This window comes from Lontra canadensis, unplaced genomic scaffold, assembly GCF_010015895.1.
Source record: "Lontra canadensis isolate GAN:19392208 unplaced genomic scaffold, GSC_riverotter_1.0 scaffold9, whole genome shotgun sequence".
Taxonomy (NCBI): domain Eukaryota; kingdom Metazoa; phylum Chordata; class Mammalia; order Carnivora; family Mustelidae; genus Lontra; species Lontra canadensis.
The window spans coordinates 9519743-9537434 of NW_022631003.1; the positions used below are offsets into that span (position 1 = coordinate 9519743).

The 17692-nt window shown below is 39.3% G+C and overlaps 1 protein-coding gene across 1 annotated transcript in view; it reads right to left on the reverse strand.

Annotated features, from left to right (window-relative positions):
• TRHDE (thyrotropin releasing hormone degrading enzyme) overlaps positions 1-17692 on the reverse strand; it is a 362821-nt gene that overhangs the window by 331816 nt on the left and 13313 nt on the right. The window lies entirely within an intron of this gene.

A 17692-nucleotide genomic window follows, 5' to 3' on the forward strand; every position in this document is an offset into this window, starting at 1 on the left:
CTTCTCATCAATGACAATTTATACCTCTAGGATTGCTTTTGCAAAAGTCACACCATGAGCACCAACAATGTCCCAACATCTTTCTCAGTAATTACCCATGATGATTGGCCTGGAGTCTTTCAAAGGGGTTTAGAATAGATAAATTGTTGAAAACGACTTCACTTAATTTGTGGAATGAGAGTTTATTATTTTTATTATTTCCTAATGAGAATGTCACATGTCACCTTTAAAATTTTGTCAGAACGGTTCAGTTGTTATGGAGGGAGTTAGGTACTCTTGAATAAAAAATACAAAAAAAAAAAAATTCAATGATATAATATTCATGAGACTATCTCCCAGGAATAAGGGCTTTTATTGTTTTTGAAATTTTATTAGGGTCTCTCTTTTTTTGGTGGATTATTCTAATTAAAAAAATCAATCTCGATCTCTCACTCTCTTTCACTGTCTCAGAATATCCATCCAACCCCAGAACGAGATGACAGACACATGATATAGTAAGACTGATTTCTGCTCTTCTACAACCCCATACAACTACCTGTAGAGGAAATACCTCCTTAAAAAAACCAGTTCACTTGGTGTATAATCAAACTGGTTCAGTCAGTGTGTAATCCAGATCAGTGTTACTGGGAATCCGAAGAAATTTAAGGAAAGACTCTCGAGGCAAATAACCAGCTCAGGGACACATCTAGCTATAAGGAACTCATTATTAACCTCTTGATTAAAGCAGACTGCCTAAGACTTCTAAGAGGTTGCCGTTTGTGTCACCTCAAGATAATGAATAAGATTAACCAGGTATTTCTCTATTTAATTCATGAACTAGCTATCATGCAGAGAGAGGTACATATATTTATATAAATCCAAACAAAATTTTCTATAAATCATACCCTGGTAGGATCACTACAACTCTAATATTTCCTAATAATTCTATATGAGCCCCTTGATCATTGAGCCCTATATACTGGAAGCAATGCCAAACTTACTAAATAAAATCAGGCTCTCTCTGCAGCCACCCTATCTTACGGTGATATTTCCTTTCCCCAATTAGAATAAAAATGACAAGGGAGACATTAAGTTTAAAATGCACAGTAGTAAATTGCAACAAAAGCTGAAGGATAAAGGAATACTGACATTCCCATTACCTATAAGGACCAAATATGTTTTATATCTAAATCTGAAGAATTCAAAAACTGTAACTAAGAGCTTCAGTGGAGGCAATAGAGGCAGTGCAATTAGATTGTCTCATGGAAAATGTTTGTAGAACCAGATAGAACCAGCTTAGTATTTTAGCTCTAACATCCACCAACTACGTGACAATGACAGAGTTGTTAAGCCCTTTTAGATCCATTTCCCTACCTAAAAAAAAATAGGGATAATGACAGCAGCAACATCACACAGCTACTTTTCACTGCTCCGGACACACACTTCATGTTTGCTAAGTGTCTATTGCGTTTTAATGATAATATTCTGTGGCAAGGACTGCTAATTGTCTACCAATGTCCAAACCCTGTGCTCTTTACTTCTAGAACCCCACATTTTCATCTCAACACATGACTTTATAGAATAGACTATACTTCCCAACAGCCTTTCTACCTGGGTGTGTGTAGCAAGTAAGAAAATTGAAATCAATGAAAGCATTTTTTTAATGCTTTATATGTGACAGAATGACCAAAGATCATCCAGATAGCATGGGAAGAAAACCTTTTGTCCATGGTCCTGATTCAGGAATGTACATCAGAGCATTTTAATATACTCCCAAAGCCAAGACCCTCAGCCTGAACGTTCAGGTTCAGCAAGCCTAGAGTAGTGCCCAGAAATGTGAATCTGAGAAACAGATACTAGGTGATTCAGATACGCACCTGTACTTTAAGGACCACGGCTGTAGAGCCTCTATGAACTCCCATACATCGGGAATATGAAAAGTTCCATACATCTGGAAACTCCTCAAACAGAACAACATTCGCGCTATCCTAAAACAGCCGAACGATACCTGAGTGCAGAACACAGTATAAAAGTGCCTTCTCATGTGTTCTTTCTGCATGATGAGCTTATGCTCTTTAATTATGAAAACCTTTGTCTCTTAATCCTTCTGTTTCCCAACCAGAACGTCAAACTCCCTAACGATGTGCTCTAGATTACCTCCCAGGGCCTTTGCGTGCACACTGATCTGCAGAAGCAAGCGGGTATCAGTAAGTGAAATGAGTCTGGATGAGTCCTCTGTCACCTCTTGAACACATGGAGCAGGCTGGCTGCACACTTCCAGACGGAGTCCCCTCCATTCCTTCAAATGGGGTCATCAACCCCCAGTGATTCTCAATCAAGGGTGATTTTGCCAGGGCACATCTGACACCATCTGTGTCACAATGGGGGGCCCACAGGCATCTAGCATGGGGTGCCCAGGGGTGCTGCTAATGACCTCGTAATGCACAGGACAGAGCCTCACAACAAAGAAATATCCAGTCCAAAATCAACAGCGTCAAGGATGGAGAAACTGTTCCAAAGGGAGTTGAAAGAAACCCCTTCCCCTATAGATCTGTGGTTAGAATACCCAAAACACATAAGGTCTAAGAAGCATCTTGCACTGATCCAGAAAATAAGCTCCATGAAGAGAGAAGACTTGTTCCTCGTGCACACACCCCTGCAGGGGCACACTTCAGTCTTAACGTCTGTGTGAGCGTACAGCAGGAACAGAGAGGAACGCAGGCTTTGCAGTCAGACCAGCTGAACTCAAGCCCCCGCTTCAGCATTTAATACTGTGGTACAACAGACAAGGTACGCCATCTCTCAGAGCTGCTTATCCCCTTATCTGTCAATGAAAATTCTTAATCACATTGTTCTAAAGATTAAATTAGATAATCCATGTAAGGTTCTTAGAATAGTAACTGACACGTAATGCGGGATTAATAAAATAATGCTATTATAAAATGAAATAACTAATCTGATGAATGAAAGATTTTCCAATGTCCAATAGTGCAGAAAATCTCCTCCTTTCCATCTTTTAACCTACACTCCCCTACCCTCCCCCCGACCCTTAAGTGTAACCTGATAACTAACAGGATATCACTTCATTTTTTACATATGGACATAGGATAATAGACACAGACACTTCTTTGTTCAATTCTGGTTTAATTCTCCATGTCTTCAGATAGCTTTCTTTCCCTGATTTCCTCCTGAGAGCAATTCTTCCACACACCTAAGAAGAGTCCATCTTCCCCCAGGTGAGAGAAGCATAGTAAAACATCCCTCACACCCATCTCACTTCCTCTAACGATAAGGTTATAAGTCACTTGCATGATGCTGGTAATCATGGGAAAAATAAACATTACAAATTTTGCAGCACTTTTCACAGTGCCATTATGCTGGGGTGTTGAGATGAAATAGCAGTGGTTCTTGTCTCCCCCGCTAAACACTCCTCCTTCACAGACCATCATTTTTAAGGCATTCGCACAAAGGTTCCCATGTTAACCTTCTGTGCTCTTCCTTCCCACGCCCCAATCAGCCTGCTTACTACTGAGACACAAGCGGTCTCTCTTCTGTAGAGGTGGCCACGCCCTGAGCATCCTTCTGGGTCCAGCACTCTATTTCTTTAAGCTTTTCAGCAGCATTAGGAGGCATATGTTGTTAATCCTGTTCTGTAGAAGAGACTGTAGCTCCAGTTAAGAAACCTGCCCTAGTAAATGGGGGAAATCCAAAATCCAACCCTGAGTGCCAAATACCAATGTTACCTCCACCACGTTTCTTTTCCCAGCCTGCACTTGACTCCCCACAGCCTCCCAGAAAACACACATCACAGGAGAGAATCCCTTCACTCTCCGGCAATGTTTTACACAGGACTATTCTACACACTTGCTGTTCACACTGCTTCTCCCAAAGGGAAGGGAAGGCAAACGGACTGTCTCCAACCAGGAGCCTCTCTAATATTTCCACAGAGGTCCTTCTGATGGAAGTTCTCGTCGTCTAATGAATAACTGGAGAAAAAAAAAGAAAGAAGAAGAAGAACACTCTCCCAGTCAGACAAAGCGATCCTGTTTCAAACGATTATTTTTCTCCATGTGAAATGCGGAGACACACTTCTGCATTAATTCCAAGCATGTGTACAGATAACCCAACTTTCAGCCTGACTTGCCATTTAAAAGATTTACATCATCAGAGAGACATGTATAATAAATTTGCCATAAAAAAAAAGAACTCTGTATTTCTTCATTTTCTTTCACTGGCACGACAGGAGTGTGTCATGTTAAGTTGGAGGGGAAGAAAGAATGAAATGCCTCACTCTGGCCAGTCCTCAGCCTGAATCTGAGCTCACGGGAAAGAGAGAAAGTAAGAGAGTAAGCGAAAGAAAGCAGGGAAAAACTACCGGAAATCAGGGCACACTACTGATACACCATCCTCTCAGTCAAGCAACCTAAAACTCTGAGGTTCTCTGATTCACTTTTATTTATTACTTTGTCACCCAAACCAAGACACTCATTGAGGCTTTTTGATTTTTCTTCCAAATGTGTCTCCTATCATCTATGCTTCAAATAGTTACTGAGTGACTGCTGTGAGCAAGGAACTGCTGGCTACACACCATGGAGGATATAGTATATGCTATACATATCATTTCTATGAGCTGCCCCAGCATGTGTGTGTGCGTGTGCATGTGTGTGATTACATGTATCAAATAGCACATACGTGTGTTCGTCACTGACAACAGCTCTTACAGATATTGCAATCTAGTGAGAGAAGATGTGCAGGAAACAACAAAATGAATTCATTAAGACAATGATCCAAAGAGAATTTACAGCTGAGGGCAATTACAGTTCAAGGAAGGGAAGGAATCTAGCTGGGCAAGGCTTTGTGGAGGCTGTGAAACCTAAAACCACCTAGAAGAACAGGTATTCCCTTAAACAGTTAAGCTAGTGTAATTCATCCTTGTTACGCCAATGTTCTTTAAAATTTCAACTCAGTAATTGAAGCACAGTATTTATGGGGTATTTTTTTAAAGATCTTAATTATTTATTTGAGAGAGAGCACAAGCAAGGGGAAGGGCAGAGGGACAAGCAGACTCCCCACTGAATAGGGAGCCCGATGTGGGACTCGATCCCAGGACCCTGGGATCATAACCTGAGCCAAAGAGAGACACTTAACCGAGACACCCAGGCATCCCTCACAGAGTTGTGCTGAGAAAAAGTTTCACTGTCATGTAAAAAACACAGATAGACAGTTGCTGTATTTGCCTTTTCAAGGTCTAAATCTTCATTATCCATGCTCAGTCATGACCTTGGGGTGGGGGGTGCTTCCAAAACTGCAGGCTTCCTCACCCTCTAAAATTTTTCGCACAGGTCTTCAAAGATGACTACTTCTTAAACTTCACATTTATTATGTCATTTCCTTACCCTTTGGGGGTCCTTATTTTTTTCCATTTCTGATCTAAACTAGTCTCTCTGACCCCACTCTACCTATTTAATTTCACTTCCCACAATGCCACCTTGCATCTTCCCTGGGATCCAGCCTGGTTGAATACAAGCTTGGGAGCTCAGCTGCCTGGGTTCGGATGCTGGCTCTGCCACTCTGAGCCACGTGACCATGGGCAAGTTCAGCAGTCATCTCCCTGTGCCTCACTTTCCTCATCTAGAAAACGGGAATAATAATTGTTGAAGTATTAAATGAAATGATACTTAGAACAATGCCAAGCAGCTAGTCAGAACTCCATAAGGGATATCTCTATTTATCTGCTGCTTTTGCTTATAGGATATACTTTCTCCTTTCTTGATAATGTCATACTGTTTTTCCTTTGAAAAACTACCACTCTGCCCTGAGAGGTACGTTGATGAAGGAACCCAAGTATCTTCATCATCCCAAAAGTAGACACTCTATTCAGACAAAAGAAATTGCTCTTTCTCCTGAGAATTTGAAGACAAAAGCTAAAACAATCTGATGATAGTGCCCTGAGAAGTTTCTTAATTGGTATGCCATCTAGATCCTCAAACTATCCTTCTCAAGACCTAATTATTTAATTCTTCATTTCTGTGAGCTGTCCAGAATCTACCATTGATTTTCTCTTTTGCTTAAGTTTTCCTGAGATGCTTTCAGATATTTGGGACCAACTGCCTGATATTTTAATCTTCGCAATCTGAAGAAAACCCCAATCTCATTCCTTCCTTGGACATTCTCTTCACCTCACAAAGAGGCTCTCTAATTTACTTTCTGCCTACCCATATCCACCCATCCCTCAGGACCCAATGCTTTTCAATAATTATCTATGCTCTCATTGATTTCTTTCTCTGTTCTTCAACATCTAGCATACCACTGAATTTTACCTTTCCTTTATAAACTAGTGCCTTTTGTACCATCCAGGGTATGGTTGTGAGTTTATCTTGTCTCATCAACTGGCTTCTAAATCCTTGGGAAACAAAATCTATATCTTATGCATTGGTATATGTATAGTATTTAACATGGTGCTAAGTCCAGAGATAACACCGGGTGTCTATTAGCTTACTAATTAAGGTTAATCCGAAAAGTTTAGGATTTTTCCTCTCCTTGCCACTTGAAGTCTTATAAGTAAGTGAACTTCTTAGGAATTCTGCTCAGTCTCTTCTCTCATTGATCTTAAGTGTGCCATAATTTTCCAAATATCAATAGTTCATTATTGAACACAGTTGCTCAATACATATTTGTGAATGGATAAAGAAATGCTTTTCTATGATTTTTAAAAAATGTAACAAGAAATAAGTCATTCTCAGTGCCGTGTGAATAGTACATGTGGGTAATGTTTGGCTTTAGGCATTCACCAGCTCCTCCCCAAATCAAACCTAATCAGAAAGCAGCACTCACAGACCCAGTGAATTTCTTTTCTGCCATCTGGTGTGAAAAGGAAGTCAAGAAACATTAAGTAGGTGGCAGTAGCTAAGGACAGGCAGTACTATTAGCACTTCTGATGCCTTCTTCCACTCTGAATATTCACTTTTATATATCCAACTGAATATAAAGGCCTTGTAGGCCTTCCTTTGATTCTTTAGCAAAGAATATTTCTCGTTATTTCCTGTAAGTTCCATCTCCAGAAATATTAATATACCTCAACTAAATATCCTAGTTAGTCTTCCTAAAAGTTGATTATAAGTCATATAAGAATAGTCTGATCTGAGTTACATGAACCTTTAGAATATGATTTTGTTTCACCCTTTGTTTTAGATCATAGCTACCCAGAGATTTTTCTCTAGACGGCAGCACATTTTGTGTCTGAGTCTAGATGCAAAAGCTGGGCTACTTTTTCATGTCAGCCACAATCTAAGCAATGGTGCTTGTTTTTCCTACATCAAATTACGTCGGCTCCTTGATCCTTAGAAAGCTTGATCTAGACTGGCATGGCAGCTTTAATCAAACAGGAAAACAGACCCTGGTCAGGTAAATAAGGGAAAAAAGGAAGTGAGAGTCTTTTAGCAACAATGATAAGACATTTTAGATGATCCCCATGCTTCAACAGAAAACTCCTGATATGATCTGAAGCCCTCCCAAGCTCAAATCCTTTTATAGTTCCCTCTGCTTAAAGGATAAATTCAAAACTCCTTAACATGACTTACAAATCCCTTCATGATCTGACCCCTGCATAAATCTCCAACCCCAACTCTTACTATTCTCTCCTCAATATTACACAATATTCTGTCTACCTCTCTTAGATTATAAAGGGTTAGCCAAAACCATCCTTTAAGTACAAGGTGGCTCAGTCGGTTCAGCCTCTGACTCTTGATTTTGGCTCAGGTCATGACATCATGGTTATGGGACAGAGCCCCTCACGTCAGGCTCCACACTCAGTGGGAAGACCACTTGAGATTCTCTCTCTCCTCGCTCTCTCCTCCTGCCCCTCCCTCCACTCATGCATGCTTACTCTCTCTCTCAAATAAATAAATGTTTTTAAAGAATGAATCCCTTTTTATAAAAAAATTAAAAATTTAAAAAGTAGAAGTCCTAAAGAACTAGAAGGAAAAAGAATAAGGAATATCAAAAAACAACAGTAATGAATCTGAAGTTAGAAAGAAAGTAGACAGCAAAGCAAATTATGTTATCAGATTATATGCTACTACTTAGATATGTGGGGACCATATCTAAAAGACAACTGAATTGGTGGTGGCCTCTGCTGTGAAAATCCTAGCAGGAAGTCTGGGGAAAGGAAGATCATAGTCAAATCACCCTCCCCTCTCCCAAAAAGAGAAGTGGACCTCGCTATGTACCACACAACCCATCACACACACTATCAAGAATAAACATACTATAGCCATGAATACTCTACACTAACTAAATTAGTCTGTTTTGTAGGTTTGCATTTTTACTTCAAGCTTTTCCTGTAGCTTCTATTAGTCTCCTCAATATGTAGACTCTTAAACCTCAGGACAGTTGATAAATTGTGGATTATATAACGAAACCCATTATCATCCATCACTGAACTCACCATCAGCCCAGGCTAGCCACCAGGGGATGGGTATTTGCTAAAGCACACTCCATTACACCAACATCCCAATGGAAACTTTGGGGCAAGATAGTTGTATAAGCTCTTCCATTAACTAAATTGTGCCTACTCAGTTCACTCCCTCTCTGTTAACACAACCCTCTGGTCTACCATTCCATCCTCTACGTAAGTAATCCTTATTATCAACAGTTCTTATCCCTTACACAAACCCTAGACACCCACTGCTTCGGCCCACATTCTTATCCTTATTTAGATCTGTTCTCATCCACCCTCAGAGCTGGAGCGAGAGACGTGAGCACTTTCCCAGCTCTTCAATGGTGACTTTACAGCACTATTCTTCCACTTCCATTAAAATAAACTCTTCTTTCAGAGTTCATGGTTTTCACCAATCCTCTTCCACATCTAGGCATCTAGGTGTTACACTCGAGAATCTGAAGGCTGGCATAGTTTTCTTGCCACATTCTCAAGGATTCCCCCTTAGTGTTTCTGATGTTTGTTCCAATATGGCCCCACTGTTCTCTGTGCCCTCCATGATTGTCTTCAATGCTCTTCATCCATCCAACTTTGCAATAACAGGCTTAAAACTCCTTCAACTCATCCTGAAATCTGAAACCCCCCACTCTACCTCAGACCATCTTTCCACCTTACTCCCTTTATCATTCTACTCCTACTTTTTATTCTCATGGTGACTTCTATTGGCCAACTGTCCCAATCCATTTTCCATGAATATCACTCCCAATGTGGGTTCTCTCGCCTTTCTGCCTCTCTGGACACCACGGCTATGATTTCAACAAGGCCTTTATGATCACTCTTTTACTGCTACCCCTTGACTATTGGCCTTGTGTGCCTCACCAGTCTCCCAGGCTGAATCTCCCCACATCTGTTTTCTCTGTTCCTGGTCCTGGGTTCTTTAAACAGAAAGATACAAAACAGTGTTGGCTATTTCCCCTATGAAGACAAGCCATTAAACATCAAGTAGTCATTGGCTTCTCTCTGGGATCTTTTTGGTTCTCTTCCTATAGATTCAGCTCTCCCATATCTAAAAGTCACCCACAAGTAGGCTTTGCATAGATTTATTTTCTTATCCCTTCCATAACTAGCACTATTAAAAAGTCTACAGTCACTGAATGCATTTCTTCACTCTACACTCACTTCTTAGAAAAACTCATGGGTCTGCTCCTCCCACACTAATGAAATTTAAGGAGGTTCATCAATTAAATCATTTTCCTTTTTCAGTTATCAAACTCGTTGGCTCCAATAAACTTGTGACCTAGCCACATAGCTTGCTGACAAGACTGCAGACCCAACTGGATAACCCAAACCTGGCTCAAACTTATCTCTCATGCAGCAGAGGTGAGCTGGGAGCTATAATCCCAAGGCAGGCACCCATAGGACAGCCAGCCTAGGGCCACCTCGCTGGCAAGCCTAACTCTCACCAGCCAATCAATAACACTCAGAAACTTGGCTTTCCTGATAGGGGACAGAGACAATCCCTGATCCTTTAATATTTAAGGGCCACCCAATTTCCACCCCGCCAATACTAGATCCCCCAGAGTCTAGACTCTGTACTGAATTCAGCTCCCTGTTTGGCAGTAAAATTTTCCCCTCAGTACTCAACTCTCTTTAACAACACTTTTCACCTACATGTTCCTACAGAGTTCCTAAAAACAAATGATATCTGTATTGTAACATTCGCTATTTATATTTCAATATTAGTCGAACATTTTTCACAAATTTTCATGTCATATATTAATCAAAAGATTTTGGAACACCCCTGGCCTTGTGACTTCTCTAAAGGGAATTCACTCATTTAGATGTTCAGTGGACTTTCAATGAGTACCTATCATTTTCTAGGTGCTGAATCTTACAAAATCTTACAAAGATGAATAAGATATGGCACCATATCTTATTCATATCCAAAAGTTCACAGTCTAGAAGAACAAAAAGTCCAGCAAGAAAGGGCTATGAACAGTGAGATATTGACTATAATGGATGAGTTTGCAAAACATTCTAGGAGTAGAGAGGAGGAGGATAGCTGTCTCTTATTGGGGTCATCAGGAAGCCTCTATTTATATTCCTAAATTGACTGTAATCTAACTCTTTTGTTACTATTTTTTTTTCTCAGTGGACCTTATTATATTGGTAATACAATCTAAACAGAATGTCTAATGACAAAAGATCTACTATTAACATGAATTTTTTTCATACTGGAATATATGTTTAGAGCATATTAACCTACACTTGCGCATCCCTTGTTAAAATGAGACCTAAGTTTTATTTTCAGTAGGAAATTACATGGAATAATCCCATGTTTTAAGGGTATATATACAATATCACTAGAACTCTAGTATCAGAAATGTGTGTCACGTGTATGCTTGTATACATTTTCCTTGGTATATTTGTAATATTTATCACTACTATAAATTTTGTGTATCCCTCTTGTTGTAGGCAGTCCACACAATAAAACTAAAAGAAAACATCTGCAGCACTGGTAGTAGATTTTCCCCAGTGTGCCTTCTCTAGAAACTCCTCTTCTTTGCAACACACCCTCCCATCCATGAGGTGAAGCAGAAGATGCCATGTTCCTATGATGTGACTCCACATGTATACTGTCTAGACACAGTGACCAGAGATGATCACACGACCCATACGGGGCAATCGGTAACACTCCCTATAAGTCTGGGAGTTTCTAAAGGCCATTTTTCTTCGTGGGTCCTCCACGGCAATAAACAAAACTTGGGGACTCTTGTTGGCGATATGACACCATGTGAATCAAAGAACAGAAGTCTGTCCACAGTGAGTAAAGCAAAGCAGAAGCAACACTGATGCGAACCTGCCATAGGATTCCCAAGCTTCTCACAGGACTCCAAGCCCCAGGTCTATCCCTGACCTGGGATGCCTTGAGATATCCCAATACCTTCCCGATAAATTTTCCTTTTTGCTTAAGCTCACATTGAGTTTTTGCAACTTTCTAATAAAAGAATACTGACAAATAAAATTTTATATATCCAGTTATAATAGGATGAACAGAATATTTGGGCAGCGTAGACTGTGCAGCCAAGAGAATGGCCAACAAAAATGAAAACCTTTCATTGGTTGTGATAGCCAATTCAGAATACATAGGGAATCTGGAGGAAAGAAACATTCTGTGATACCACATTCTTGATTCTTTGATCAAGGGTCACATTCTTGAGTCTTTGCTCTTCTGCTTCCCCAATGTTTACTTATTCCTATCTTTTGTCCTTCATCAAGTCCTACCATTTTTTTCTTTTAAAATGCCTTTCATATCCATACAACCTTATCCATTTACACTGTAACTACTCTAGTCCAGAGTTTCTCAGGTGAAAAACCTAGTCTTAACCCCAAACCCTTCACCCCATTCTCCTCATGTCCACATATTTTCCATGCTTTTCTCAGGCAGATTATAAAAATTACACATGTCATGACTGCAGCTTTTAAATTCTCAGTGGCTCTTATTGTTAACTGAACAAAATCTGAAAATGTAGCCTGGCATCAAGCTCTTTCACAATCTGGTTTCCATCTACCTCTCAAATTTATACATCCCTACTCCCTTCTAGGATTTCTGAATATATTATCAATTTAATTGTCATCATCAGAGTAAGAACAATGTGTCAGGCACCATGCTTAGGACTTTATTAATATTATCTCCTATAATACATATAACTACTGTGATGGTTTCCAGTGAGTCTGCAAATTCTTTGACACTATTCTCATTGAAAGATGGGATCTACATTCCCTTTGCTAGAATCTGGGCTGCTCTATTTGTTCCTAATACAGGGCATTAAAAGTGACACCGTTAAACTTTTTAGGCTGTGTAAGATAACAATTCCTTGCTCAAAGAAAGAGAGGGGAGAAAAGGTGGTGACGAATACCGTCTATGTAACCATTTATAATGGAGTGAACAGGCAGTATAGGCCCCTTGATACACTCACCTTTGGAGGCCTTGGGCACCAGTAACGTGTTTGATGACTTCAGGCCACCAGGCAGCAAAGTAGCTCAGGCTACATGGTGAGATCACCCAAAGGTGCTCCAGATGAGAGCCCCAAATAAGGGGCCAGAAACAGCCAACATCAAGTAAAGACACTTAGTAAAGGTGCTCCCAGATGAGTCTGGCCCCCAGCTGTCAAGTCACCCCTGCTGTCAAACCCTCCCAGCTAAGACATTGGATAGCAGAGTCCTCCCCTACTCTGTATTGCCCACACTCAGGACACACAGAATCCACATGCATAAGAAATGGTTATTTTTTTTATTGCTAAGTTTCATAGTGATTTCTAACAATATCAATTGGGGCTACTTTTAGTACATGGAAGTAGAGCATTGGCAGAGCAGAAGACTTAAAACATGAGGTACTGGCTTTGGGATTGGACTGAGGGTGACAATAAACAATCCTTGAGAGGACCACGTATCTGAAGCTTTATGGGCTTTAAGGAAGCTGCTGGTGACAGTATGAAGGATGTTAAGGTAAATGGTATTGGAAGCTAAAGGAAAGGAGTCCTCTGTCACACAGTAGAAACAAGTCTGGCAACACTGATGTCTGTAATGCTATGTAAAATAGGAAATATAACTATATTTTCTAGCTCAGAAGACTTTCAAGTAGAATACGGAAAGTGCCACCAACGCCTTCTCTCTGGTCATGAAAAATCCCAAACAAGAGAGATGAGCTTAAGAACAAACTGTCCAGTTTCCAAGCAAAATTTGGAGCTTGAAATTAAAACTCTTCTCCTTCCCAGGCTCTCCAGATGGCAAGAGATTCTCAAAGTAAGAAACGGACTCAGGGAGGAAAAATATAGGTCACTGTCAGGAAAAGATGATCTAAAGATGAAGCCAAGGACTCAACTTCAGGAACTGTTAAGACTTCAAATACTTTTAAAGTGGTGCCCTTCAAACCTTTCCAAACAGATAAAAAGTTTCTAAGGACATTAAGGTTGTGCCTCATAAACCTTCTCTGTTCAGTAACAGAGCATCTAAGAGTGTTATGAGCATTGTTCTACAAAGCCTCACAGTAGACAAAGGCTCATATTAAAGAAACCCTGGGTATAGTTTTGTCTAATGGAATGCATGTAATTGGATACACAAAAAGTCCAAATTTAAAAAAAAAAAATAATTATACATGGGGATGCCTGGGTGCCTCAGCTAAGTGTCTACCTTTAGCTTAGGTCATGATCCTAGAGTCCTGTGATGGAGCCCCAATTCAGGTACCCTGCTCAGTGGGGAGTCTGCTTATTCCTCTGCCCCTCACCCCACTTGTGCTCTCTCTTGTGCTCTCTCACTCTCAAATAAATAAAATCTCTTTTAAAAAATAATAATTATGTCTGTTTTGACTTAAAGCAACAGAACCAATGCAAAATAATAATAATAATAATAATAATAAGCCTTTGGACCCTTAATTTTTTACAGATAGGAAGCAAGCAGAGAAGGCTATTCCATGGCAAACACAAACTAATTTTTAATTACAAAAGAAAAGATGCCTTAAAAGGCAAAACTAAGAACCCAAGTGATGGTGCCAAGTGCCAGGAAGGAAGAAAGGACAATTTATATGGGACAGTATTAAGCCAAAATTTTAAAATTGCCAACATGTGCCCACTTGGATTTCAGAACTGCTATGGGCCAACAACTGCTATGTCCTCCCATTTTCTCCATTCTTGAATGGAAAGTCCTTTTGAAATAATCATATTCCCAGCTCAGCATCATCTGTTGTGGGAGAGAAGATAGATAACATGTCCCTTTAGTTAACAGGTCTTCAGAGCAAGAGAACCATGTCCAAGAAATGAAATCCAAATAGTCTCATCCGCACCTAGAGCTAAATCAGATGGTGAGATCCTGGATCTCAGACTTCAGCCTGATGTTGTAATGCAGTTAGACCTACTGGTGAGTATATTTTGTATGTGAGATCAATGTAAATAATTTGCGGCCTGAGAGAAGATGTACTGATTTGAAAACACATCCGCAAATTCACCGACACTCCCTGATCAAGAAGTGGGATAAATGCCCTCCTCCGGCAATTCTGAACCAGCCTTAATGACTTACTTGTAACCAGGAGCAGAAGTGATGATGTTTATGACCATAATAACCACACACTATGTCTGTAGATACCCCATAGATATCCCTACCTTTGTCTTTTCTTAGTAACATTTCCCACCAAGGACTATATGCATACATCATCTGCTTTTCTAAGACCAAACCATCATTCGGGGTCTTAGTAAATCCCATCTACTCCATAAAGCATATCATTAGACTCCAGCCTTAGCAATTTCTCCCTCTTCTAAATGGTTTTGAATTTATTTTCTACAACTTTCATTTCACAATTAGTGAATGCCAGTATCACTAAGACATAATGAGTGAATTCATTGCTTTTCTAACACAGATTCCTTGGCTACGCTCTTGAATTATGTGTCCCTAGAATCCAAATGCTTACAGAATGAAAGCAAGTAATACACAACAGTAAATCTGACATGGTGTAAAAGAAAAAAGTGGTCTGAATTAGGTTACACTAGGAAGCAATTGTTTCATGTAAATGGGTCAGCCACCACCCAGCTACAGGACACTGATTTTCTTCATAGCAAATATTACCACCTGATATACATTTATTTGTTTATTGTCACTCTCTCCTCATGAGAATTTAAGTTCCCTGAGAGTAGAGTTGTTGCTTTGTTGGCTGCTATATCACCAGAGCCTAGAACAATACCTGACACTCAATAAGTATTTGCTGAAGGAATAAATGAATGACCAATTGTTGCCACATGGGAATGTGAGCCCAATGTCACAAGTTCTTCCCATTTTTCAAGAGAAGCCAGAAATAAATAATTTTATGTGCAATCTCTCAATTTCTAAATATTGACAATTAATTACAAAAGTATTAAGCCATTTTAGGAATGGGTAAACAAAATAGGTCTCCCAACTTGGATTCCACCTGAAAGAGGCACATGCAATTGCTGTACTAGAAGGATCTGAGAGTTTTTTACCTAATTACTTAGAATCGTGCCTAGCAAAGTGCAGAAAACTTGAGAAGTAAATGACGATGCTTCAAATGCACACACTTGAGGCACTATTAGGATTCAGCTGCAAATTACTAAGATGCTACTCTAGTTATGCTCTTACAGCTCAACGAAAACTTCAGCTTCTGCTCCAACATGACCACCTGGACTTCACAAGACTGTCCCCAGCCCCAAGATCCTAAGGCTAAACTTCCACTCCTTCCAGCTGTTAAGAGTTCAGAAATGTGATTCCTATGTGCTCCTCCCCAGTAATAAAGAGGAAACGTGATGGAAATAAAAACAGATTGGATATCCAAGGTGACCAAAAAAAAAAAAAAAAAAAAAAGAACCAGGTTTTAAACTGTATTTCCACAATTGATAAATAAGGGCTCCCAGGGGCAATTTTGTTTTCCTTTTTATTATCCTTAGCATTTTTAGATTATATCATCTAAGATTTTATTTCAGTTGACCTTTCGATATTCTCTGGTAGCATGTTTTATCTTTTCTACATAAAAATTATTAAGGAGGAATTTTAAAATATTTACTAACTACTTGGATTCTTAACCCTAATAAAAGTCACATCTAATAATTAGAGTGTGTCTGGATTTAAATATAGGTCACTTAGCAACAAGCTTAATTGTGTAGGGCTGAGAACACCTTTAAGATGCTTTAAAGAAAACATACTAGAAAAAGCACTTCCAGTGAGCCCCATGCTGCAAGTTGATGCACAGCAAGCCAGTCATCAACTTTTGAAGACGTCAGAGTAAATGAGATGTCTTGGTGTTCCTTTTCTGTGTGTGGTCCAACATGTATAGCCTTGAAGTATCCATAGGAGACATCAACAAACATCAGAGGAACTCAACATATCAAATGAGTACAAGTCCAGAAGAGCAAAATATCTTCTGGCCCTCCATAGCCAGCATTTAGGACCTAATTTTAATGATTATATAGATTAATTCATTATACACAGTTCTTCAATAATGGCATTAATTTTTTATGCAGGCAGATTCTACTTTTTAAATAGGTGCCACAGTGATTTAAATTGAAAGTAACACTGAGAAAATGTGTTGATCCAAACCTATTTTTCAAAATTTAGGTGGTTTTGGACCTATGAACTTCTTACAGAATAAGAATATAGATTTCTGTTAACTCCTTTTGTTATGTTTGAGCAATGCTGAATACAATGGCCCCGGACAGGGAGAACCAGTACTTGAATTCTTTTACAGACATACAGCTGAAACGATGAAACAGAGTTCCCAGGGCACATGGCAGGAAAAAGCCCAAAATTTGGAATCAGACCAACGAAGTTTGTCTTGCAGCTCTACCATTTAACTTTTTGACTCTGGGTAAGTTACTTAATCACTTTAAACCTCAATTTACTTTATTCATCTGGAAAAACAGAATCATAATACCTTACTTTAGGGGCAACATAAAAATTAAAATAGATACATATTTATTGTGTAAGTCATTGAAATGAGGAGGAAGTTGTTAACTCAGCATGACGTGACCTGACCTGACTAGTGCCAATACAATAAACAGCATGCAAAAAATGCTTGGAACACCATGCTGTCACAAATGATAGTTATCACAGAATGTCCAATTGCATCTTATTGTAAATTAAATGCAGAGCACGTCTTCTCTAGGCGTCCTATATATCATGCTCCCCTAAGAATGTATTTCTATACACTTTGGCATTACGGGCTAAGAGAAGCTTTATAACCCTACAGAAATTCTAGCACACTGGCAGATGAACTCATGGACAAAAATACTCATTGAGCATTATTGTTAATCAGAAAAATTAAAATGGTTATCTATAGGAAGATAACAGATTTTGATATCTTCACTCAAACCATTCTATTCAGATAAACCACAAAAACATAATTTAAATCAAAAATTAAAATGAAATAACTCAGAGAACGATATCTATAATATAAATCACTTGTGAAATTTTAAAGCACAGCATCTATTATAGAAATATACATACACACACACTTGGTAATTGTATGATAATATGCACAGAAATGGCAAACATCAAATTCCGGACAATAGTTATCTCTAGAGGAAGAGGTAAGACAATGAGATCAGGCAGGTGCACACAGAGGGCTTCAATTCTATCCAGTGTCTTTTACTTTCTCAAAAACTAAATTAGACTAGAGCAAAGATGGTAAAATGTTTAGATTCTCTAGAGCTGGCTTGTAGGCTTGTGGAGTTTATTACATTATTCTCTACATTTTCTGGACATTTGAAATATTTC